At 62.0% G+C, this 23,124-nt stretch overlaps 1 protein-coding gene and 1 non-coding gene across 5 annotated transcripts in view; both read right to left on the bottom strand.

The window, feature by feature from the left end:
* The window catches only part of PITPNM2 (phosphatidylinositol transfer protein membrane associated 2), a 93,462-nt gene that overhangs the window by 61,077 nt on the left and 9,261 nt on the right, over positions 1-23,124 (bottom strand). For all 4 annotated transcript variants that reach the window (XM_045585551.1, XM_045585549.1, XM_045585548.1 and 1 more), the window contains exon 2: positions 6,764-6,865. The gene's annotated coding sequence lies outside the window, so the exon portion shown is untranslated. The remainder of the gene's footprint in view (positions 1-6,763; positions 6,866-23,124) is intronic.
* On the bottom strand, positions 9,841-9,974 carry LOC118725777. The gene has a single exon (XR_004990118.1). It is a non-coding gene; the product is annotated as a small nucleolar RNA SNORA70 (small nucleolar RNA).

Genomic DNA, 23,124 nt, shown 5'->3' with positions numbered 1-23,124 from the left:
CTTCCCCCGTTGACGTTCCTCTGACCGTCCGCCGGTCAGGAACACGCAGTGAGGGTCCTGGGGCCAGGGAGGCACGCCAGCACCCCCCTGCCGCACCGGGCTGCAGAGAGGCAGCTCCATCGTTATCAGTGGGGGTGGAGGGGGAGGCTGGACAAGTCCCCTCACCCCTCCAAGCCCCAGTTCTCCCCTACAAAACGGGGGTGACACAGGCTCTTTAGAGGACGATACGAGATGAGGAACGTACGGGTTTGGCTGGGACAGGGTCCAAGCGGCCAAATGGTAACGAATGTACTGAATCGTCCCCCAAACACGCAGGCACGTTCCTCCAGAGAGGATGCAGGTCAGTGACCCGGGCAGCTCCCTGAAGGACGGACGGACGGGCAGCTCCAATCCCCGCCCAGGCCCCAAGGCCCCGGGGGGGAGGCGGGGGATCCTCAGGCCGGCGCAGGCCGGCTGAAAGGGAATTAACCGAGTTCATCCTTTCCGTCCCTAATTTGCATCTGAGGAACCTGAAGCACAGAGAGGGAGGTGGCTTGCTCCAGGTCACACAGCCCCGAGGGGCCTCAAACCTGGGTCACGTGGGTCCGGGATCTGAGCCAGTCCTCACTGTTTCACAGTGTCTCCACAGAAATGAAGGAGGGAGGGAGGGAGGGAGGGAGGGAGGGAGGGAGGGAGACAGGCTAGCGGTCAGGCACCGAGAGGGCAGTGAGCACGCACTGGGAAGGGCAGATCCCCAGCCTCTGCAGCTCCAACATCTGGATGCCGTGAGCCTCAGGAAGCTGGGGCGAGGGAGGGGGAGTTATGGGGGTGTCTCAGAGCAGGGCCCTGGGGAAGCCCACGGCACAGTTGGATCAGCCAGTTCCTCTCAAAGCCTCGTGCTCAGGCCCGAGATGTCAGCTCCGCTCAGCCCAGCCGCACTGGTCAGCACCCGCGTGTGCAGTTAACGCCCTTCGAGTCGGAACCGGCCTGGGTGCGGGAGCGGGTATGAACCCTTCCCAGGGGACACCTGGAGGCCACACCCACCCGGGGCCAGACCTGGGGGCCCTGCACTCTGGCGGGGATTCTGTGTGACGGCTGAAGAGCTAGTGACCCGACCTGGTCCATTTGGCTCAGTGGATAGCGCGTCGGCCTGCAGACCGAAGGGTCCCGGGTTCGATTCCAGTCAAGGGCACGTACCTCAGGTAGCAGGCTCCTGCCCAGCCCAGGCCCTGGGTTGGGCTCGTGCAGGAGGCAGCCAATGTTTTCTCTCCCATCAATGCTGCTCTCTGTCTTTCCCTCTCTCTCCCGTTCTCCCTAAAAACCAACCGAAAGGCATCTTCTGGTGAGGATTTAAAAAGGAGTAAGTGACTCCCTCTCAAGGACGACCATGTCTCTCTACATGAGCCTCTGAGGAAAAGCTACAAAACTCCTCGTTAACGGCTCTGAGTGCACCGCACACTGACTTCTCACCACTGTCTGCTTCCCAGCCAGGCTCTGCGGGCGGACAAGGGGGCGTTTTAAATGTAAACACAGCCAGCCAGGCAGGTGTGGCTCAGCGTGGAGCAGGACACGATCCCCAGTGTAGGGCGTGCAGGAGGCAGCCCATCCATGATTCTCATCGCTGATGTGTGCGTGTGTGTGTCTCTCTCTCCCTCTCCCGCTGCCTTCCTCTCTGAAATCAATAAAAATGTTTTTTTAAAGAAGAGAGCTGGTGGGTGTCCACAGAGAACAGGAGACTGGCTGGGGAGAATGGGGGGGGGGCGGCTTTGGGGTCAGCGTGTTCTGTGAGTGGAGAAATGGTTTCCTTTATTCCCCACCGAGAACGGGACCTGGGCCTGAGGCCCTTTATGGGGCTCCTGGCTCTGACCTTCTGACCTTCTGAGCTATGCAGGCGCCCGAAGTTGAGAGCCGTGTTGGACTTCTCACTCACACGATTCTTTTTTTTTCCTGTTTTGTTAATTCTCACCGAGGATATTTTCCCATTGATTTTAGATAGAGAGGAAGGGAGAGAAAGTGGAAGAGAGACACACAGAGAGATCAACCTGCGAGAGACATATCCATCAGTTGCCTCCCCCATGCACCCCACCGGGTGGGGGTGGGGGTTGAACCTGCACCCAGGTTCAGTGCTCTTGACTGGGAATCGAACCCTGGACCTTCAGTTCATGGGGATGCGCCCACAACCAAGGGTACATGATCTTGATCGGAATCTACCCTGGGACCTATTCACTGAGCCAAACAGGTTTCAGCTACAGCTGTGCTTCTGACGGGGCGGATCCAGGCAGCGCGGGAGCAGAACAAGGAGACGGGAGTGAGCATGGCTTGCCTGCAGGCCAAGGCCTGGGCACCCCACAATCACCCCAGCCCAGCCCTGTCTGCGGTCCCGTCTGCAGCAGATGCCCGGCCGGGGAGGCTGGGGGCTGAGGATGCCGGACGGGGGCCATGGTCTCTGCCCGGCACGCTGTCCCTCCGCACAGCTGTTCCCGGGACTCCAGCTGGGGCCAGGGGCGTCCCCTTCCCCTTAGAAGCTGCTCACAGGGCAACGGGGGAGTCCCCCCAGCATCCTGCCCCTCTGTGCAAGCCCCCCCACCCCTGCAGCCCCTGCCTGGCCAGCCGCCCCCAGGCACGGTGCGTGGCGAGGAAATCTGTCCTGCACTCGGCATGGCTGGGCAGACTTTTTTTTTTTTTTTAATATATTTTATTGATTTTTTACAGAGAGGAAGGGAGAGGGATAGAGAATTAGAAACATCGATAAGAGAGAATCATCGACCAGCTGCCTCTTGCACACTCCCTACTGGGGATGTGCCCGCAACCAATGCACATGAATGACCTTGACCGGAATTGAACCTGGGACCCTTCAGTCCGAAGGCCGACGCTCTATCCACTGAGCCAAACCGGTTCCGGCTGGGCAGACTTTTTAAGGCCACGGGCCCGTCCGCACCCCCTCCGGTGCTGCCCGCTGGCCCGCCTCCCGCCCCTGGGGCTCCTCCATCGCGGCTATATTTATCCCCGCAGCCGCACGGGTCACGGCGAGGCCAGAAATAGCCCTGGAGACATCTCACGTGAGGATGACGGACAGGCCCCCCGCGCCCGGCAGGCCTCACCCCTGCACCTGTCGCCGGGCCGCGGGTAACGGGGAGCAGCTGGACGGGGCTGGAAGGCGCCGGAGCCAGATGGGAGCCACATAATCCCTCTCCCCCACCGGCCGCGGCCTCTGCTGTGACGCAGCTGACAAGTCCAGGAGGCGAGTGCCAGCTGCCGGCTGCGGGGACGCTGAGGGGACATGGTCTAACCAGCGGGGAGACAGAGCAGAGGCTCAAAGGGAGCGGGCACCAGGCTCTCCGATGCCCAGGCACACCCCACACAGAGCAGGGCACTGGCACCGAGGCTGGGCCCCAGGGGAGGTGCAGGCCTGCGGAAGGCACACTTGGTCTCCACTTACCGGCCACTCCCCACCTCCTGAAGGACGGACGGACGGACGCCCCAGGGGTCCCCTGGCTGGTCCCCTGGGGACCGGGTGCTGCTCCCACTCCTCAGCGGCCCGGACGGGGCAGACAGTCTGAGCACTCGTGCCGTGGTCGGCAAACTCATTAGTCCACAGAGCGGCAAACCGCGGCTCTCGAGCCGTGCTGCAGTTTGCTGACCACGGACCTAGTGCATCTGTAGAGGGAGGCACAGGGTGTGTGCAGCTGGAGCTGGGAGAAGGCAGCAGCCGACTGCTGATGGGGAAGATTTCACAGAAAATGGGCCGCTTCCGTTGGGCTTTGGAGGATGTGTAGGAGTTCACCAGGAGAGAAGGGGGGGGGGGAAGCGCTGGACACTGTCTCCAGGAACCAAAGGGGCTTGTCCTGGGCAGGCTTATGGCTCAGGAAGTGCAAGGAGGCACCGAGCAATGAGATGACCCAGCGGACGCGAATGGGCCGGCTGTTCATTGCAACAGGCAGGCCTGGGGGCAGAGGGCGCTGAAGGCGGAAGCGAGGGGAGAAGACCACCCCGGCGGAGACAGCGCCGCCCCCTTGCGGCCTCACAGAGCTCCGCCCCGCCACGCCCGGAGTGTGAGTGCGAGAGCTGGGCACTGCACAGCAACCCGTGTGCGAACCCCAACAAGAACCCCAACAAGTGCACAGGGCAGGGACCAGACACAAGGCAGACACACACAGCTCCCGCCTCGGGGTGAAAGCCAGGGACGCTCTGGGGTCGCGTGTGCGGCCCACGCCCAGGGGGTGGGCACGAGGCTCCTGAGGAGGGAGACAGAAGGGCCGGGGCTCCCCTGAGGCGGGGGAGGCCCCCAGCGTGTCAGGAGGGGCCGGGGCCGCCTCAGGGGACCAGCTCCCGCAGGACGGCCGTCCACGTCGGAGCCCAGAGGGGACCTCCGGCCGCTCCCCTGGGCCCAGGGCCCGAGGAGGGAGCCGGCTTCGGCAGGGGAAGGAGGGCCCCCCACAGGGGCTGGGATGGAAAGGGTGTGTCAGTGGCTGCTGTGGTCTGAGATCCGCCCGAGCCATCAGCCTTCCTCCCCGGAGACAGTGACCTTGAGGAGGCAGTGACCTTGAGGAGGCGGTGACCTTGAGGAGGCGGTAACTTTGAGGAGGAGGCAGTGACCTTGAGGAGCCAATGACCTTGAGGAGGCGGTAACTTTGAGGAGGAGGCAGTGACCTTGAGGAGGCAGTGACCTTGAGGAGGCAGTGACCTTGAGGAGGAGGCAGTGACCTTGAGGAGGCCGAGGCGGAGGCAATGGCAGGAAACACCCCTCCCTGTGAGGGGTGGGGAGTCAGGAAGGAAGTGACCCCTCTGAGATACTCGGACCCTCCCCACAGCAAAGCTGGACGCTCCGCTCACCCTCCCGCTCAGAAAGCAGCCGTCTCCGAGGGTGGGAGCCGGCTGAGGGCAGAGGCTCGCCCCGGGGGAGCCCCTCCTGGAGGCAGACCTCTGCGCCGGCCGCTGGCCGTGCCTCGCACGGGGCAGCTGCGGGCAGCCGGGCGGAGCTGAGAAAGGAGCCCCAGCGTCCGGCCCTGCACCCCCACCCGGCCGAGGGGAGGAAGTGCTCCGAGCTGCGTTGGAGCAAGAACTCTTTAAAAATAAACCTGCTCCTTCCGCCCGGCAGAGGCGATGGGAGAATCCCCCTCTCGGCCTCTCCGAGCTGCGTGAGTCTCGCCATCGGGGCCTGCACGGCCCCCGCCTCCTAGCGGGAGCTGGGAGGCATTTCGGGGGACCCTGACTTCCCCTCGGGGGCCCGCCGTGTTCCGGGGCTGGGCAGAGGTGAGAGGAGGGAAGCGGGGACTCTGGGACAGCCGAGGCCACGCGCAGAGGTGAGAGGTGGAGAGCGCGCTGGGCCCACCCAGGTCCCACCAGCGGCAGGGGGCGAGAACTTCCCTCTGTTAGGGTCACAGCTGCATCCCAGCTCCTGGCACCCTCCCGGCGGGCACTGAGGGGGCCATGCACGTCCGTGGGATCCGTGCGTGCAGCTGAGGAATGCTGGGAGAGGACCCCTCTGCCCCCCAGGAAGAGGAGTGGCCAGGCCGCCCTCTGTGCCCTCCGGGGTCCGCCATCCCGGGAGCAGCTGCGGGGGAGGAAAGGAAGCAAAGGCTCAGCAGGAGGAGGGCCCTCGGAGCAACGCGATGGCGCCGGGCTCGGGCTGAGGGCAGAGAAGTGCTCCTGCCCAGCAGGTGACCTCGGAGGGGCTGAGCTCGGGGCCCAGCCAGCCGCCCGCCTGCCCCTCTCCGCAGAGACACCACCTTGGAAGAGCAGATTAAGACAAAACACAAAAGTACAAGGCAGCCCATCCCTCCTTCGCACCGCGGCCTTTTTGTGGCCACTGAGGGGAATGAGCAATCAGAGGGAAAGACAGCCTCCGTGCCAGCGGGGAACAAGCCGTGAGCAGGGCGGAGAGGCCCAGGGTGCCGGCCGGCTCCCGGGAGGGAGGGAGGGAGGGAGGGGAGGCCGGAGGGGGCACCGGACCCGCCTGGAGCCCGCCCCCTCCCCCCACGGGGAAGTCCGGGCTGGGTCATAAACCAGGCCACATGCCCCAGCCCAGCACTGACCCGCCCGTGACCCCGAGCCACGTCCTTGGCATCTCGGGGCCTCAGCTTCCTCGTGCGAAACGGGACCGTCCTGGCTCCTGCCCAGCCAGCCGTCCCCACCCCGTTTCCCAGGTGGATCCCCCTCCGGGTCCCCCAGCCTCCGTCTAGCCGGTCAGCACACCGGGAGGAGGTTCCTCAGGGTTTAGGAAGGAAAAGCATCACCCTCGCTGCTCCACCGCCCAAGGCCCCGGGGAGGCCTGGGCCTGAGATGCGGGAGGTGAGACGGGCCGGGACGGACAAGGGGAACCCGGCTCCCACTCTTCCCTCGGGGCGGAGGGAGAGAAAGAGCAACTAAGCCCCCGGGACCTCCGCCTCGTCCCCTCAGCTCCTCCTCTGGGGAGCGGGTCACGGGAAAACACGCATGGCCTTCCCGTGTCGCTGACCACGCCTGCCATGCTCAGCCACAGGCAGCTCCCGCCCACGGCAGGGGTTGGGGAGCCCCGGCCCCGGTCCCGCCCCATTGGCTGAGCCAGGGGAGCCGAGAGGAGGGAGGCCCCGGGTGCCCTGGCCGGACGCAGACGGGATGTGGAAGCGACGGCTGCGGACGGACATCCGACCTCCCTGCTTCCTGCGGAGCCCTCAGGACCTGCCAGAAGGCGGGTGGATGACACGCTCCACCCCCTGGTACCCAGACGAAGCCAGACGTAGGAAGGAAGCACACGGCAACAGAGCCTGTGCACCCCAAAGCCCAAAGCCGGGGCGGTCCTTACCTGCAGATCGGTGTGGGAAGGCTCCCTCGGCGTCCCCGGCGGGACGGCTCGCGGACGAGGCCCTCAGCGGGGTGTCGGGGGCCGGGACGCAGGGCCAGCATCCTGCAGGGAGAAGCCCGGGGGCGGCGGTGAGGCTCCCGGCCACTCTGACCATGCGGCACCAGCCCCGCCCGGACACCGCCGAAGCCGGGCCTCGTCCTGAGCAACGAACGCCAGGGCCCGGGGACACGGCTGTGCCCAGAGGACAGGGCAGGGGACCTGGGCCCACACCCCGGCACCCGGCGCAGCGAGAGGTTTCTGACGACAAGAGGCCCCCGCTCCCAGCTCCGCCTCCACCTGAGGCCTCCCTACCGCCCCTTGGCAGGTGGGGGGCGTTGGGGTCAGCAGCTAGGGTGCCCGGGGCAGGGCACGGTCTGCATCGTGGGGTGAAGCAAATGACAGATTCCCACCCTCCCATCAGCCCCTGCACCCTGGCAGCGTGTGGCTGCAGACCCGGAGCCAGAGGAGCAGCCACAGCCGGGGAGAAGGTCCAGGCGTGGGCCTGCAGGAGTCCCGGCTGCCATCAGCCTCAGGCGGCAGGAGGTCCCCGCCCCGGACTCCCACAGAGACGCCCGGGCCCATGTCAGCAGCTCCACACATTGTCTGTCTGACCACGGAGCCCGTTCCTGTCCCAGGAAGCAGGCAGCCACCGGGAGGCCCTTCCCGGGACCAGGCCCAGAGGCAGCCCCTTCGAGCTGCAGGAGCGGGGACCGATTCACAGCTACCTCCTCCAGGCCGGAGGCCAGCTGCCGGGTCCGAGGGCCGGCTCGCGCTGCCAGGGGCCAGCAGTCCCGCCCGGTAAAAGAGGAGGGCCGGCCGGTGGCTGCAGGCAGCAGTCCACGATGAACCGCGAGTGAGGACAGACCGTGCTCGTTCGGGGGAGGGAGCGTCTAATTGGGGAGGTGAGGAGGGAGGCGCGGCCGTGGGAGGTGTGGCTGGAGCACAGGGACGGCTTTCACAGGCCGCCCCCGCCCGGCGCAGCCCACACGCCCACGCCGGGAGGCACCGCCAATTCTGCAAACTCCTTGCTGGGACGGGCCTGGTCGGGCTGCAGGAACCCAGCCCCCACATCGGCCCTGCACCCGCCCCTCCCATCCACGGCCATGGTCCCAACAACAATCACTACAAATGAGGATTCGCATGAACAGAACGTCCCGCGCCTCTCCCTCCACGCCGAGACCCACAGCTCCCCGCACACACGCCCTGCGCTGCCCGGCTCTCCACGCGGTTTCTCAGCTTCACCACAACCCCACCCCCACCCCCGCAGACCCATCTTCGAGGCCCCTGCAAGTCCCCCACGCTAGAGGTTAGGGTTGGCCCCGTAACACACCAGCCAAGGCGTGCTCCCCGGGTGAGAAGTCCACGCTGAGTCGCTGACTTGCTGAGTCGCTGACTCACGGCGCAGAATGAGCCGGGCAGGGCCAGGGAAAAGGCAGATTCCCGCAGGAGGTAGAGGTGCACACAGGGGAACCACTGCTCTGACAAAAGCGTTTCCAGAACAAAAAGTGAGCGAGGAGCCCGCCGAGGGAGGGAGCGGCTCCCTGCAGGCGGGCGGAACACGGCGGGGAAGAGAACAGGAGACGCTGCCAGGTGACCCCGCACGCTGATCCCCGCTCCCTGCAGGGGAGAGAGACAAAGAGAACACGGTCTGCGCTGAGGGCTGGGCTCGCTGGGGAGTCGGGGGGGGGGTGGTCCTGATACTAAACAACACACGTGTTTTGCTGTTCAGTGGGAACCAAAAAAAACACACATTTTATTCTTTCCTGCCCCTCCCCCCCATTGGATTGAAGCATAATTGTAATGTTGTACTATCTATAATAATAAGAGCATAATATGTCCTAACCGGTTTGGCTCAGCGGATAAAGCATCCGCCTGCGGACTGAAGGGTCCCAGGTTCGATTCCGGTTAAGGGCATGTACCTTGGTTTGGGGCACATCCCCAGCAGGGGGTGTGCAGGAGGCAGCTGGTCGATGTTTCTCTCTCAACATTGTTTCTGACTCTATCCCTTTCCCTTCTTCTCTGTAAGAAATGAATAAAGTATATTTTTTTAAAAAGAAAAGCATAATATGCTAATTAGACTGGATGTCCTTCCGGTCAACCTTCCGACTTCTCGGGGCTGCGAAGGAAGCCCGGGTCCCGGATGCCAGAGGGAAGCAGGTGCCGGCAGCCGGGGGAAGGAAGGCCTGCTCACAGGTACGTTGTGCGTCGGGCCTCTGGCGTTGTAATAAAATCGTAACAGGAAGGGTGTCCCAGGAAATGTTTACACAACTTCGAGGAATCTCAAAAGGCAGGGTTCATTCAAGCACAGGTTTCATTGTCAGCATCTGACTGTCGGCTGTCGCAGTGTGCGTGTGTTTTGGGGGTACGCCCTGCAGCTTGACCTGCCTCATGTGAGGACCTGCCATCCACATCCGTCCTGCAGAGGCTCCTCCCGTCCTGAGGGAGCACAGCCACCTCCCCCATAAGTACCATTCGTGGGGGGCAGGGAGGGCTGAGGCCAGTCCTGCTGTTGGCCAAGTTCACTCCCCAGCACAGCGCCCACCGGAGTTACGTCACACACCAGACCTCTCCTCCGAGTCTCCAGCCTCCCTCTTCCCGTGGTTTGGGAAACTTGGGGCGCAAACCAACCGACCGACCGACCGACCGACCGACGGCAACAAACACCAAACGGACCTCTGGCAACGGGACCCCGACTTCCTTCCTGAGGATCGTCCGGGGACTGTTCCCATCGCGTGCAGAGGTCCGTCTCTCATGCCGCTTCTATGAATAGGATACTGGCCTCTGCCCGGCCCCCTAAACAAATGCCAAACGCACTTAACGAATGCCGTCCTGACGGGGCGCCAGCCCAGGCGTGCCCAGACGTGCGTGTGCCTCAGGCTGCTGGAATGCCCGCGTCCCAAGCGAGCGGGTGGTGTGGCCGCAGTCAGACGTTTGTTTCCCTTCTCCGTTGGCATGGCGACCGGGAGGCAGGTGGCGAAAGCCTGGGCAGAGAGGGACGGAGGGCAGCATGAGTTCAGACACGAGTGTCCACCAGAAAGGGCTGTATCCAAGGTCCCTTATGGCAACCCATACTAGCAACAGGTTTCGTACACGACCAAGGATGCTGCTGTGTGCAGCCATTGCACACCAAGCCCCCATGGGGAAAGAGCGTGGTCGGCTTAATTGGCTGCAGCTGGACGTTTCTTATCAATGGGATCATACACGTGTCCGCTCTGTGTCCGGCATCTCTCACGCGGCTTCATGTTCTCAAGGTCCATCCACGCCGAAGCAGGGGTACGGGTCCCGTTCCTTTTCACAGCTGAGTTATATTCCTCTGGGTGGATGGACCCCCTTATCGAGTCATCCATGGTGCAACACTTTGGGGCACCCCAGGTGCCATGGAGAACACCGGGGACCCCCGGGTGACACCCCGAGCGCTACCACTTCTGAGCAGCTGGGAGGAAGGGGGGATGGCTGTCCCAGGCCCTCGCGCCCCCCATCCCACGGAGAAGCCAGGTCTCCCTGCTCCTCCCGCAGCCCAGAGTCCCCTGCACCTGCCCCCCACAGGCACCTTGGACCCCACGCCTGGGGCCGGCTGGCTGGATTTCTTATTCCTTGTTCCTTTCCTGCCAACGTGACCCCCCCTCCCCCCACCTTTTCCAGATCCTTCTCTCTGCTTTCTCGACAGACACTCTCCACGGACGCCCTCCTGCTCTCCCGGAGCCGGCGGAGGCAGCAGAGACCCTGGGGACCGGCGGAGAGGTCCGGGAGGAGGAAGCATTAGCCGGGCCATTAGCCGCTGTCAGGGCGAGGCTTCCTCCCGGCACGACCGAGCAGCCGAGCGGAGCCGGGGGGAGCCAGGGCCGGCCCCGCAGCGCGGGATGGGGAGGCGCACGGTTCACGGGGAGACGGCAGTTCACGGGGAGACACCCCCCCACACATGCACACACACACACGCCTAACAACACAGCAACACACAGCCCACAGCAGTTGGTGGCGTTATGTAAAATCCCAGGCGCACAAAAATATCGTTTGGATGATAAAAAGTTAAATTTAGCCGAGTACAGAGTGACTAATACTATGAAGGAGAGGCGGCCCCCCCCCATCCCCACCCCCCAGTTGCCTGGAGCTCCTACAGCTGGCTTCCAGAAACTTCTGACAAGTAACGGGCCTGGTGCGGCGCAGAATAACAGGTTATGTAACGGGAGGCACAGCCCGCCATCGCAGCAGCCTACCCCCCCCCCCCGACGGCCCCGGGCGCTGGCTGGGGTGGGCCCGAGGGGCCCTGGTGCCCGGGCACCTGGAGGCGGGGCCGGGCCTGGGTGGGCTGGTGCGAGGGTCCGCCTGCGTCTGCGGAGATCTCCCAGCACGGCTGTGGTGGACGGTGCCTTTGGGGACCCCACTCCACCATGAGCCACGGCCTGGGAATCCCGTCTGGCCCCGCGGCCTGTCCTAACTCATGGGGACACAGCGGAGGGGCCACCATGCCAGGCGTGGACCCAGGTCTTGGGAAGGCAGGGGCTCGGACGGGTATTAGCACACGAGCGCCCACATTCACAGCAGGACCCGGGGAAATGCGTGTGTGTGTGTGTGTGTGTGTGTGTGTGTGTGTTCCCGCGCGTGCGCACACGTGTCCGTCGATGTAGAGTGGATCAATGGGGTGTGGCCTCCAGCTGCCCCAGGGAATCCTACGCAGCCCCAAAGAGGAAGGAAATCTTATCTCACGGGTGGATTAGAGGGCTCTGCACCAAGGGAAAGAAGCGAGACACAAGAATGGACGGTCGCTGTGACTTCACTCACGTGAGGGACCCAGAGGGTCCAACAGGCAGAGGCAGGAAGTGGAACGGCGGGCACGGGGGTGGGGAGGGCCTGGCGGCCATGTTTCATGGGGACAGAGGGTCCGCTTCACAAGGTAAGAACAGAGTTCTGTGACGGGACAGGAAATGGAGTCCCGCATCCTGCAATCACACACGGAGCTCATGACGGGAGCGTCTTCATGCTCTCCATCCGACCTGCTTCCAGAACCCTTACCGCACAGCTCCACCTCCCCGTGCATCTCCCACCCGCAGGGGAGCAGGGCGCGGTCCCCATCCTGTCCGAGCTCCACATGGTGCTCGAATCAATAAAACGGTTGTGTGTAAGCCAGGAAGTCTGTGTCCCAACTGGCTCTTTTTTTTCTCTCTCTCTCTTTTTTAAAATGTATTTTATTAATTTTACGGAGAGGAAGGGAGAGAGAGATAGTTAGAAACATCGATGAGAGAGAAACATCGATCAGCTGCCTCCTGCACATCCCCTACTGGGGATGTGTCCGCAACCCAGGTACATGCCTTTGACCGGAATCGAACCTAGGACCCTGGTGTCTGCAGGCCAACACTCTTATCTACTGAGCCAAACCGGTTTCGGCCCGACTGGGTCTGGATGGCGAGATGCTTCGAGGAATTCCTCGTCCTCGTTCGGGTCAGCACGGCAGCCCCATGACGACGGGAAATGCTTGCATACCATACCGCTGGCAGGTTGTTTAGCCATCTGGTGACTGGACGCGGGGAGGGCTGTCAAACACATGGCCTCCACAAACTCTGGGCCTCGGCGCCGACGGGGGCCGGGCATGGGGCCCGGGCAGTGCCCTCGGTCCGTCCCTGTCATGCTCTGGACCAAGGGGGCCCCGAGGGGCCATCGGGGGCCCGGCCGGTGGGGCAGAGCTCCCGCCTCCCCCCTCTGCTCTGAGCGGCTGTGCATCGGTGGTAAGAACCTCACCCGCCTCGACAGAGCACCTCTTCGGACGGAGTTGGGAGCATGACTTCCCTCGGGAAGGCGGCTCCTGGGAAGTCCCCGGTGAGCGCCCGGCACCACCGGGAGCTCTCGGAGGCGCATTCAGCCCTGTCCGCGTTGTGTGAAGCCGCGGCTGCCCAGGCTCTGCCAGGGTCAGGAGGCAGTGGGACAAGGACCGGGCACTGGGCACCGCAGCCCCTGGGGGATGGAGGACTCCTGGCCTTGCCCAGGGGCGGTACCGGCTTCCTCCTGCCCGCCTGGCGCTGCCGAGTCCTGATCCCAGCCTGGACACATGGACTTTGTGTGGGTTGATGTTAGACTTTTTTCCTTTCTTTTCCTTTAAGTAGCAATATTTTTTTTTATCTTATTTTATTGACTTGAGAGAGGGACACACAGAGAGAAACATCAATCTGTTGTTCCACTTATGGATGCATTCGTTGGTTGCTTCTTGTATGTGACTGGGGATTGAACCCACAACCATGGCACACTGGGATGGCGCCTTAACCGACTGAGCTACCCAGCCAGGGGTCCTTCCTTCCTTTCTTTCCTTTTTTTTTTTTTTTTTTTTTATAAGTGAGGTTCTGGGTGAGTTATTATTTTCTTAACTTTAGTGAAAGCAAGAGAGTTCCGTTCGGAGCCTGTTCAAAAGCAGCGGTTTTCTCCGGGGAAGCCCACGCCCCCCGCCCCCGCAGGGAGAGGCATGGCGCGCCAGTCGCGGTGCCCTGAGAACACGGCGGGTCCTGTCCCTTCTCGGCAGAGTGAGTCAGATGGAAACCCTTCGTAGGCGCCGGCCGGCGGGCGCTGCAGCCCGGCCCGCAGAGGCACACACCGGGACTGCCCCCCTCACCGGGACCACAGCCTATCAGTCTATCACGGATGCCCTGACAGAGCGCCCGGCGGGTCGGGTGCCAGGCTGGCCGGCCTCTGCGCCCCAGAGCCTGGGTCCCGGCGGTGCAATGAGAGGGCTGAGGCCACGAGGCTGGAAGCAGTTCCTGACAGCCACGTGCTCCCAGGAGGCTCTGGCCCAAGTCAGGGGTCTCCCTGGAGCCTCGGAACAACGTCTTTCCTGAGACCAGTGTCTGTCTGTCTGTCTCTCCACCCCCCCCAACGAGCAGCGTGAGGCCCACAGACCCCGCACAGGAGGGAGGGGGACCGCGAGAAAGTCAAACCCAGGCAGACACCACGGGGGCACCCGCCTGCACCAGGGTGCGGTGCATGCACAGCCACCCCAGAGGCACGGACCGCGGCCTGGGGTTCCTCGCCATGGTTAGTTTGGGAAACCGGGTGACCGTGGAGGGGCCCAGGATGCACCTCCGGGCAGCCCTGTCAGACGCCTGCTCCCTCACCGCTTCCGGCCGGGCGGACAGGGCTCTGCCTGCCGGCGTCATCCGATCCCGGGGTCACAGGAACACGGGGACCCGCTCGGCGGACACGTGCCAGGCTCAGGAAACACCAGCCGGAGGCAGGACTCTCGTGTCCACACCGAGAGGTGAGCAGCCAGCCCCGGCCTCCGGGGTCAGAGACGGGACCTTTTCTGGGACCACGAGGCCCCGAAGGCCCAGCCCCGGCTCCTTCCGGGGACCCTCCGCCACCAGCCCGCCGCCTCCCTCACCCCCATGAGCTGGTCACAGCCAGCCCTCTTCGGTTCAAGGCGGAATGACAGCCACAGGGGGGCCGGGGCCAGCCGTCCAACAGCCCCATTCATTCCTGCTTCCCTTCTTCGATGCAACCCTTCTTGCTTCTTAGGGTCACTTTGTTCACGAGAGGATGGCTACCCTGAATGGCAGCCTTTCTGTGCGTGCGGTGAGGTAATATGTAACGTACATGTTCCTGACCATGTTGAAGGGCACAGCTTGCACACTGATGGGAACACGGGTATGGCTGCCAGTCAGCCCTGTCATGGGGATGGTCCCAGCACGGGAACCGTGACCCCTGTGAGCACCCCTGTCTGGGTTTAGAAAGCGGCCCCTGAGCTCCTGCCCAGGCGCCAAACAATCCAGTTCCTCCCACTAGGTCCATGGGTTGCCCCAAAGCCACTGCCCGGCGGCGCTGGAGCTCAGAGGAAGTGAGGCTGTGTAACTTCGTGGGCTGGCCCTTTAAGAGGAACACCTGCGCCCTAACTGGCTTGGCTCAGTGGATAGAGCATCAGCCTGCGAACTGAAGAGGAACACCTGGGACTCCGGCAGCCTGCGTGTCCCCCAGCCACCACCCCTGCTGGTGTTTACAGCCGGAAGCTACAGGGACTTCTCTTCCCCGCTCCAGAACCCTGGGCTGGGGGGCTGGTGCGCGGCTGGGACCCTGTTTCTCAGGGGAGGCCTTGGAGAGATCCCTCCCGATTTAAAAAACCGTGGGTGTCAGGCCAGCCCGTTCTGCCCCTCAAAAAAAAAAAAAAAAGTGCACAGCTCGGTGGTACAAAGCACATTCACGCTGTCATGCAGCCGTCAGCACCATCACATGCAGAGCTTCTTCCTCTTCCCAAACTGCAACTCTGTCCCCGTTACACACGCACACACACACACACACACACACACCCCGCACGCCCCAACACCAGCCCCGGGAACATCTGGGAACAGTGACTCTTTAGAAATAACGTCCTCACTCGGCAACGTCGCTTCGCCATTTCACGAGTCCTGGTGTCACTGTGATGGACAGGCAGGTGGTGGAGGGCAAGGCCGAGGCCACCCCCGCCCCCACCCCCGCCAGCAAGGAATCCTCCATCTAACCCTACCCCTAACCCTGGTGTCCTCACCCGGCTGTGCCAGGAGCTGGCCAGAGCCAGCCGCCTCTGCGGTAGGAAAGGGCTCTCACATGGTTTCCTCCTGATTTTCCTTTTACTTAAAAGCTCTCCCTGGCCTGGGGTTTTGAGGTTGAAAACCACTCACATCCTAAGTGGGTGTGGGAACGGGCCCCACCTGGATGGAGATGGATGTAGCCACAGCCGCTGACATGGAAGGAGAGCTGCCCTCGGCCAGCGACGCCCGTTCCGGGAATGATCCCACGGGTGTGAGAGTGTATCTGCACGGAAACCCGCGTCCCCGGATGCCCTCCACAGCGCCGCTTGCTTCAATGCTCTGCCGTTCGCATCAAAAACACCAGGCAAGCTGAAACCGGTTTGGCTCAGTGGATAGAGTGTCGGCCTGCAGACTGAAGGGTCCCAGGTTCAGTTCCGGTCAAGGACACATCCCCAGTAGGGGGTGTGCAAGAGGCAGCTGATTGATGTTTCTCATCGATGTTTCTAATTTTATCCCTCTCTCTTCCTTTCTGTAAAATACCGTATTTTTTGGACCATAAGACGCTCCGGACCATAAGACGCACCAGTTTTTAGAGAAGGGAAATGAAGAAAAAAAGATTCTGAAACAAATAAGTGTCCTAAAATATTTTATGTGCATTAAAACCCAACATCACAGTCATAAACACATGTAATCAACCCTGTAAAGTAAACAGCAGCATTTAGAACCATTTTAGAGCCGGGCAAACACACAGAGACCACACAGAGCCGGGCAAGTAAAAAAACTTTTTTTTTTAAAGTATATGTGTAGGCTATATTTGGACCATAAGACGCAGGGACTTTTCCCCCCCACTTCTGGGGGGGAAAAAGTGCGTCTTATGGTCCGAAAAATACGGTGTATATATATATATTTTTTTAAAAACGCCAGGCAAAAGGGGGCCAGTGAGTCAGCGACGGGGCTCCTGGCAGCCGAATGCTAACAAGCCCTGTCGTTAAAGGGACCCGGCGATCGACAGGGATGGACCGAGGACCAGAAAAGCAGGTGTGGCTCCGGGGCTGGAGCATCGGCCCTCACCCCGAGGGTCTCTCTCAGGTTTGATTCCCGGCCGAGGGCATGGACCTGGGTTGCAGGTTTGTTCCCCGTCCTGGTTGAGGAGAATCAATGTGTGTGTGTGTGTCTCTCACCCTTCCCCTCTCCCTCCCTTCCTCTCTCTCTCTGAAAATCAATGGAAAACAAAATACCAGGTGCACAAGGTGGCAGCTGTTAGCCGGTTTTCTCTGCAAAAATACATGCTCATCTAGGAAAGCACAGTCAGACACAGGCAGGAGCAGGTGGCTGTCTGTAGGGACAGCGAGGAGATGAGGGTGCAAAGAGGTGTGTGTTTGCCGCTGGCCCCTGGCCACTCAGCACCAAGTGTGCTATTACAGAAACGTCGCCATTCCCCAAGCGGCACCATCATTTTGTGTCCACAACTCACTCTGCAGTTACAGCGTTTTCCTGGCTTACACGGCACATCCACCCGTGTAAGTGAAGCACACTTAACGCTGCGATGCAATCCAGCGTCCATATGATTGACGTTTTGCAGATGGTAGTGCAGAGAGATGCATTTTTTAAAAAAGATGTTTCTATTGATCTCAGAGGGAGGATGGGAAAAGGAGAGAGAGATGGAAACATCAATGATGAGAGAGAACCACCGATGGGCCGTTTTCCCGCACGTTCCACGCTGAGGATCGAGACCGCAACCCGGGCACCTGCCCTGACCGGGAATCGAACCGTGACCTCCTGTTTCATAGGTCGATGCCCAATCAGGAAGGGACGCCGGCCGGGGAAGAGGTGTATTTTTAATCACCGTTTCATGTGAATCATCTCAGGTTAAAAAAAAATAAACCATCCACTTAGGCCCGTGGTCGGCAAACTGCGGCTCCAGAGGCACATGCGGCTCTTTGGCCCCTTGAGTGTGGCTCTTCCACACAATGCCACGGCCTGGGCGAGTCTGTTTTGAAGAAGCGGCGTTAGAAGAAGTTTGAATTTAAAGAATTGGGCTCTCAGAAGAAATTTCCATCGCTGTCCTGTTGATACCTGGCTCTGCTGACGAATGAGTGTGCCGACCGCTGACAGGCGCTCTCAGTCTCTGGCGGAGGTTTTCCATTCCGCTCGCAGAAACGGTTCAACGGTTACGGCCGTCAGCAACAACTTCCACGTCCACATCCTCTCGCAGTTTCCGGACGGCCGTGTCACCGGGCGGCTTCCTCCACAGAGGGGCCCGCAGGAGGGGGCTGTTTGCTGGACTTCGATGCCCTGAGCTTTCTGTCCTGTTTTTTTTTGTTGTTTTTTTTTTTGTATTTAATTTTATTGATTTTTCACAGAGAGGAAGGGAGAGGGACAGAGAGCTAGAAACATCGATGAGAGAGATACATCGACCAGCTGCCTCCTGCACACCCCCCACTGGGGATATGCCCGAAACCAAGGTACATGCCCTTGACCGGAATCGAACCCGGGACCCCTCAGTCCACAGGCCGACACTCTATTCCACTGAGCCAAATCGGTTTTGGCTCTGTTGTTCTTTATCGTTCTCCCACCTGCTCATCACACATCTAGCTCGACGCTGTAAGTGAATTCTCCACGGGGAGGGCTTCACGGCTGGGCTGCTCAAGGGCCTGAGCTGGTCCGCCTGTCCTCGTGAGGACCGAGCTTCTTCGTCGGGGTCCTCACGGCACCTGGATTGACAGGACCTGAACCCCTAGCCATCCCCGGGGGTGAACCTCGTGCCCTGGCCGGGGTCCCCGGGCCCGAACAGAAATAACAGTTCTCCACCCGCCTGTTGCACGCCATGTGGGGACACCACCACCCCCACCCCCGTCTTGTTACTTCTCCGGGCGCCTCTCTGGAGACCTAAGACAAATGTGATGCCCCTTGAAGGCGTCGGTGAGCGCCCTCCTTCCCAGGAGCCGGGTTCCATCCCCGCCCGGCCCTGCCTTCACTCGCCCCCGAGCGCTGCTTCTCAGCGAAGACGAGCCATGTCATCGAGTCATCGCCGCCGTGCTGCCGGCTCTAAAGGGAGGCCTCCCAGAGCCACGTCTTCCCGACACTGTCGGATCCCGTAATCCCTCTCTCGGCGCCGCAGACCCGCTCTGAACACCGCTGCTTCCCTGGGAAACCAGGACGACGCCTGCTGATGGGGGATGTTCTCTCTCCGGTGACAGCTCGGCCTCGCCCTCCAGCTCTGGGTTTCTAAGAGCAATGGGTGTGGGCTGGACTTCATCAAATGCTTTCCTGGCATCTGCTGAAAGAGTACAGCCCTTCTTTTTCTTCTTCTTCTTCTTCTTTCATTGCTTTCGGTAGTTCGCCTGGTGTTTAATCCTCTGCTTATGTTTTCGAGGCGGGTCCACACCCTGTCCTAAGCCCTGTGCTGGGTGCTGTCCTGGGGGAGCACAGAGAGAGGCCCCAACCACATAGCTCCGCCTGTGCAGAAAGGGAGAGGAAAGGAAGACAGAGAACACACACACACACACACACACACACACACCCAGGTCCCTGTCTCCCCCAACCCCTGCCTCCCCCCCACACACACACACACACAACTATGCATCACCGGAACAGCAGGCTAGTATTTGTGAATTCATGTCACACCCAAGGCACAGTAAAGACCCAAGGAACCACATGATTTGGGAGAATCACAGAGGACTTCCTGCAGGAGGTGGCAGAGCCCTGACGGACAGGCTGGGAAGACGGGCGTCTGGATTTGAGTCCCGCCTCCGGCCCCTCATTCTCTCAGCATAAAACGGAAATAACCATCGACCAGCAGAGACCTTCACTGGCGCAGGAGGCCGGGGTTCGACAAAGAGAGCCACCTCACCTGCTTTCCTGCTCGAGGGAAGGGAGGACGGGAAGGGAGCCCGAGACCCGGGCGGAGAGGAGGCAGAGCGCCCCCGGCGGGTCCTGGCTTTCCCTGAAGTCACGTCACGGTGGCTTCGAACGCCGGCGGAGTGGGGAGGCGGCCGGAGGGTGGGGCGCGGGCGCAGAGGCCCGGGGCCTGGCGGGAGGAGGAAACGACTTCGGAGCCCCCACATCGTGTGTGTGTGTGTGTGTGTGTGTGTGTGTGTCCCCCGTGCCCAGGGCTTCTGCACCCGCACGGATGGCTTTCCCCTGTCCCCGCTCCTCCCTCATTCCCGCAGCAAGCACAGACACAGACCGCAGACGGGGTGGAAGGGGGATGCCCTCCCCAAATTCAGGTCCATCTTGGAACCTCAAACCGTGGCCTGATTGGGAAACGGTCCGGATGTAACGAGCTATAAGAGGAGGTCCTGCCGCAGGCGGGCGGCCTGGACCCGAGCCCGGTGTCCGTTCGGAGGAGAGGGGCGCAGACGTGCGCGCACTGAGAGGACAGAGGCAGGGCCGAGGCCCGTGCGCCCACACGTCTACGCACCAGAGGGAGGCGGCCGCCACCGGGGCTGGAGCGGGCTGGCCCTCCCGCAGCCTCCGCCTCCAGAGGAGCCCACCCTGCACGCGGGTTCTGGCCTCCTGACCCTGAGAAAACACCCCGCCCAGGCGGCCCCCGGGAGCGGGTTCTGTCCGGAATCCCTCCGATCACATCACCACCCCAGCCCCAGCCCCAGCCCCATCCCCAGCCCCAGCCCCAGCCCCTGCCCCAGCCCCAGCCCCAGCCCCAGCCCCAGCCCCAGCCCCAGCCGTACCTTCCGGGCTCTGGGGACCCTCGGGGCGCCCGGGGCCTCACCGCCGCCCATGGGCCAGAGGCAGAGGAGTGTGAGCGTGACATGAGCCCCGCCAGGCACCGGGGCCTTCACACTCGGTCTCCGTTAGACCTCGGGGCGGGGGGAGCAGGCAGGAGCTCCCCGGTGCCGTCTGCGTGGCCTCCGCCCGCCGCCCGGCCCATCCTCCGGCAGACCGGGCGCAGCACCTGCCCGCGGCAGAGCCGTCTCCCGCGCGCCTCGCAGCTGTGAGGCCGGGACCGGGCAGTTGGCATCTGCTCTCTGAAAAGGTATTTGTCTTTCCACTCGCCCCGAGCCGGCGAGGCCATCAAAGGACGTGCCCCAGTCAGGTGCGCGGCTCCATAGAGACACACCGCGTCGCTAACGGCCAGGAACGCCCTCCGGCGAGCGAGAGAGAGAGAGAGAGAGAGAGGGAGGGAGGGGTGCACGCAGGTGGCCGGGCCCCAGGTGCGGGCGCCTCCCCCAGAGCCGGGGGCAGCCGGACCCTCTGCAGGTGCACAGGCAACGGCGACCCGCCCAGACCCCCTGAGGGTCCAAGCTGAGCCTGAGATGTTTTTTTTAATCTTCACCCAAGGAGTCAGGGTATTTTTTGTTTGTTTTTTGAGAGGAAGGGAGGGGGGAGAGAGAGAGAAACATAAGAGAGAGAGACAGACGTTGATTGGGTCCCTCCTGCACGTGCCCTGACTGGGGGCTGGGGATCGGACCTGCCACCCAGGTAGGTGTCCTTGACCGGGAATCGCACCCGAGACCCTCCAGTGGTCGGCAAACTCCTTAGTCAACAGAGCCAAATATCAACATCACAACGATTGAAATTTCTTTGGAGAGACACGTTTTTTTTAAACTTCTAACGCCACTTCTTCAAAATAGGCTCGCCCAGGCCGTGGTATTTTGTGGAAGAGCCACACTCAAGGGGCCTAAGAGCCACACGTGGCTCGAGAGCCGCGGTTTGCTGACCACACGGCTCTAACCAATGAGCAACACTGGCCAGCGAGGGCCTGAGAGTTCTTTTCTTGCCTTTTTTTTTTTTAAGTGCACAATTCAGGGGCATGAAGGATATTCTCGCTGCTCTGCTGCTGTTTCCAGAACATTCTCACCATCCCAAACAGAGCTCTGTACCCCACCCCCGCCCCCGGGCCCCGCTAACCAACCGCCTCCCGTTTCTGTCTCTGTGGGTTTCCCTTCTTCAGGCCCCTCGTCTACGTGGAATCACACAGCACCGTCCTCTGTGCCCGGCTTTGTCCCCTCGGCACACTTTTGGGGTTCGTCCATGGTGCGGCCTGTGCCAGAACCCCCTTCCTTCCCGTGGCCGAATGCTATTCCACGACATGGGCAGCCCACATCCTGTTTCTCCACCCGCCCGCTGCTAACCCTGCCTTTCACCACTGCACGTCCCCGCCATCCGTGCACCAGGGCGGCCGCTTCTCCACACCCTCGCCAGCGCTTGTCACATTCCGTTTCGGGGTAACGGCCACTTTGGAGATGTCAGAGGGAGGTGGAAACAGGTGCCCCGGGCAGTGGCTGACCCCTGGCGTCCACCCCCATTCTGTACAGAGCCCCGGAAAGGATGCTGGCTGCAGAGTCTGGAAAGTTCCGTGCGGCCCCAGCTCCGGCGCGTACGGCTGGGCCGCGCTGGACAGACACCTGAACCGCTCTGAGCTCAGCTGTGTCCACAGCAGGAACGGAGCTACGGTGCCAAGGGCCACCGCCTTCGGGGCAGGCAGTGAGCCCACAGCGGGGACGGAGGAGAGAGTTTCCATCAGCCCCACGGGCGACACATGGGCGGGGGGGGGGGGGGAGGCCTTTTCCCCCTCCCTGGACAATACCTTTCGTGATAATGAATGACAAGGACTCCAATACATTTCCCTCCAACCTCCTCTTTCGCTGCCTTCGAATGGAGAAGCCAAAACACAGGGGAAAGCAGCAAGACAAAGAAGGAATGGAAACTTCCCGGACCATCTACTGATCAGAGTAACTGCACTCAAACCTCGCCACGGACGCAAAGACTGCCCGAGGCAGCTGATGCGGAGAGGAGGCGGGGGAGGAAAGGAAGGCGGGCCCAGAGAGGGGAAGCAACCTGCCCGAGGTCACACAGCACCGCTCCCACCAGCACCTCTGTCTCTGCCTCTGCTCCTCTTACACACACACACACACACACACACACACACACCCTGGCGGAGGTCCTGGTCCCTCCCTGAGACCCGCTTCCCTCACCACCGGCAGGAAAAGGCCCCGAGCCGGGTATCTCCATAGAGACAGAACCACAGAGGCCGTGCGGCTAAAAATAAAGCCTCTGCCTCTGTCTGCTCGGCTCCAGCTGTGCTGTGCCAGGCGGGGCGGCCGGTGAAAAATGCCCGGGCACCACCTGTGCTCCGCAGGGGAGCTGGCGGAGATGGTCACCACAGGGGCCCGGTCAATGGGCTCCCGCGGGTAAGTGCCAACAAGGGCAGGCGGGGCGCCCGGCCTCCGGGCACGGATGTTCCCGCCCACGGGGCGCCCGGCCTCCTCCGGGCACCGATGTTCCTGCCCGCAGAGCTCCTCGGCAGGGGGAGGCAGTTCTTCGGCCCTGAGAGGAGGAAGTGTCCCTTCTCCAGCTCCGCCCAGGGACACGTCTCCACGCCGACAGGAGTTTTCCATGATGGGCTCTCAGAAGCCTCCTGGACTCCCAAGCCCACCCAGGGTCAGGTGATCTGTCTGAGACAGCCGCTCCGGGCCTGAAGCCACTGGTCGCCCCTTTCCCCTCAGTTCCTCCCCTCCAGGCCTCGGTCTTCTCTTCTGTAAAATGGGGCTGCTGCAGAGGGCAGGTGAGGACCTGGCACAGAGCAAGGGCCCTAAAAGCCGCTCCTTCGGCCGCCTGGTGGGTGGGTTTTGGGTGGTGGACTAGCCTGAGTCCCTTGAGGGGACAGCTGTGCCCCCGAAAACCACCAGCACATCCCCCCCGCCGAGCCCCCCTCACTCTCAAATCCCGCGACCGTCTACCACTCTGCCCTCCGCCTCCGCTTATCTTCTGAGTAACCTACGGCCGACGTACACTCCAGGAACATACCCGTACATGTATGAACGGTATCACGGTTCACTCGGAGTAGCCTTAAGTTTCACAAATAAGACACGAAGCCTG

This window comes from Pipistrellus kuhlii, unplaced genomic scaffold (assembly GCF_014108245.1).
Source record: "Pipistrellus kuhlii isolate mPipKuh1 unplaced genomic scaffold, mPipKuh1.p scaffold_m20_p_20, whole genome shotgun sequence".
Classification (NCBI taxonomy): Eukaryota; Metazoa; Chordata; class Mammalia; order Chiroptera; family Vespertilionidae; genus Pipistrellus; species Pipistrellus kuhlii.
This window is presented reverse-complemented; position numbering and strand designations above follow the sequence as displayed.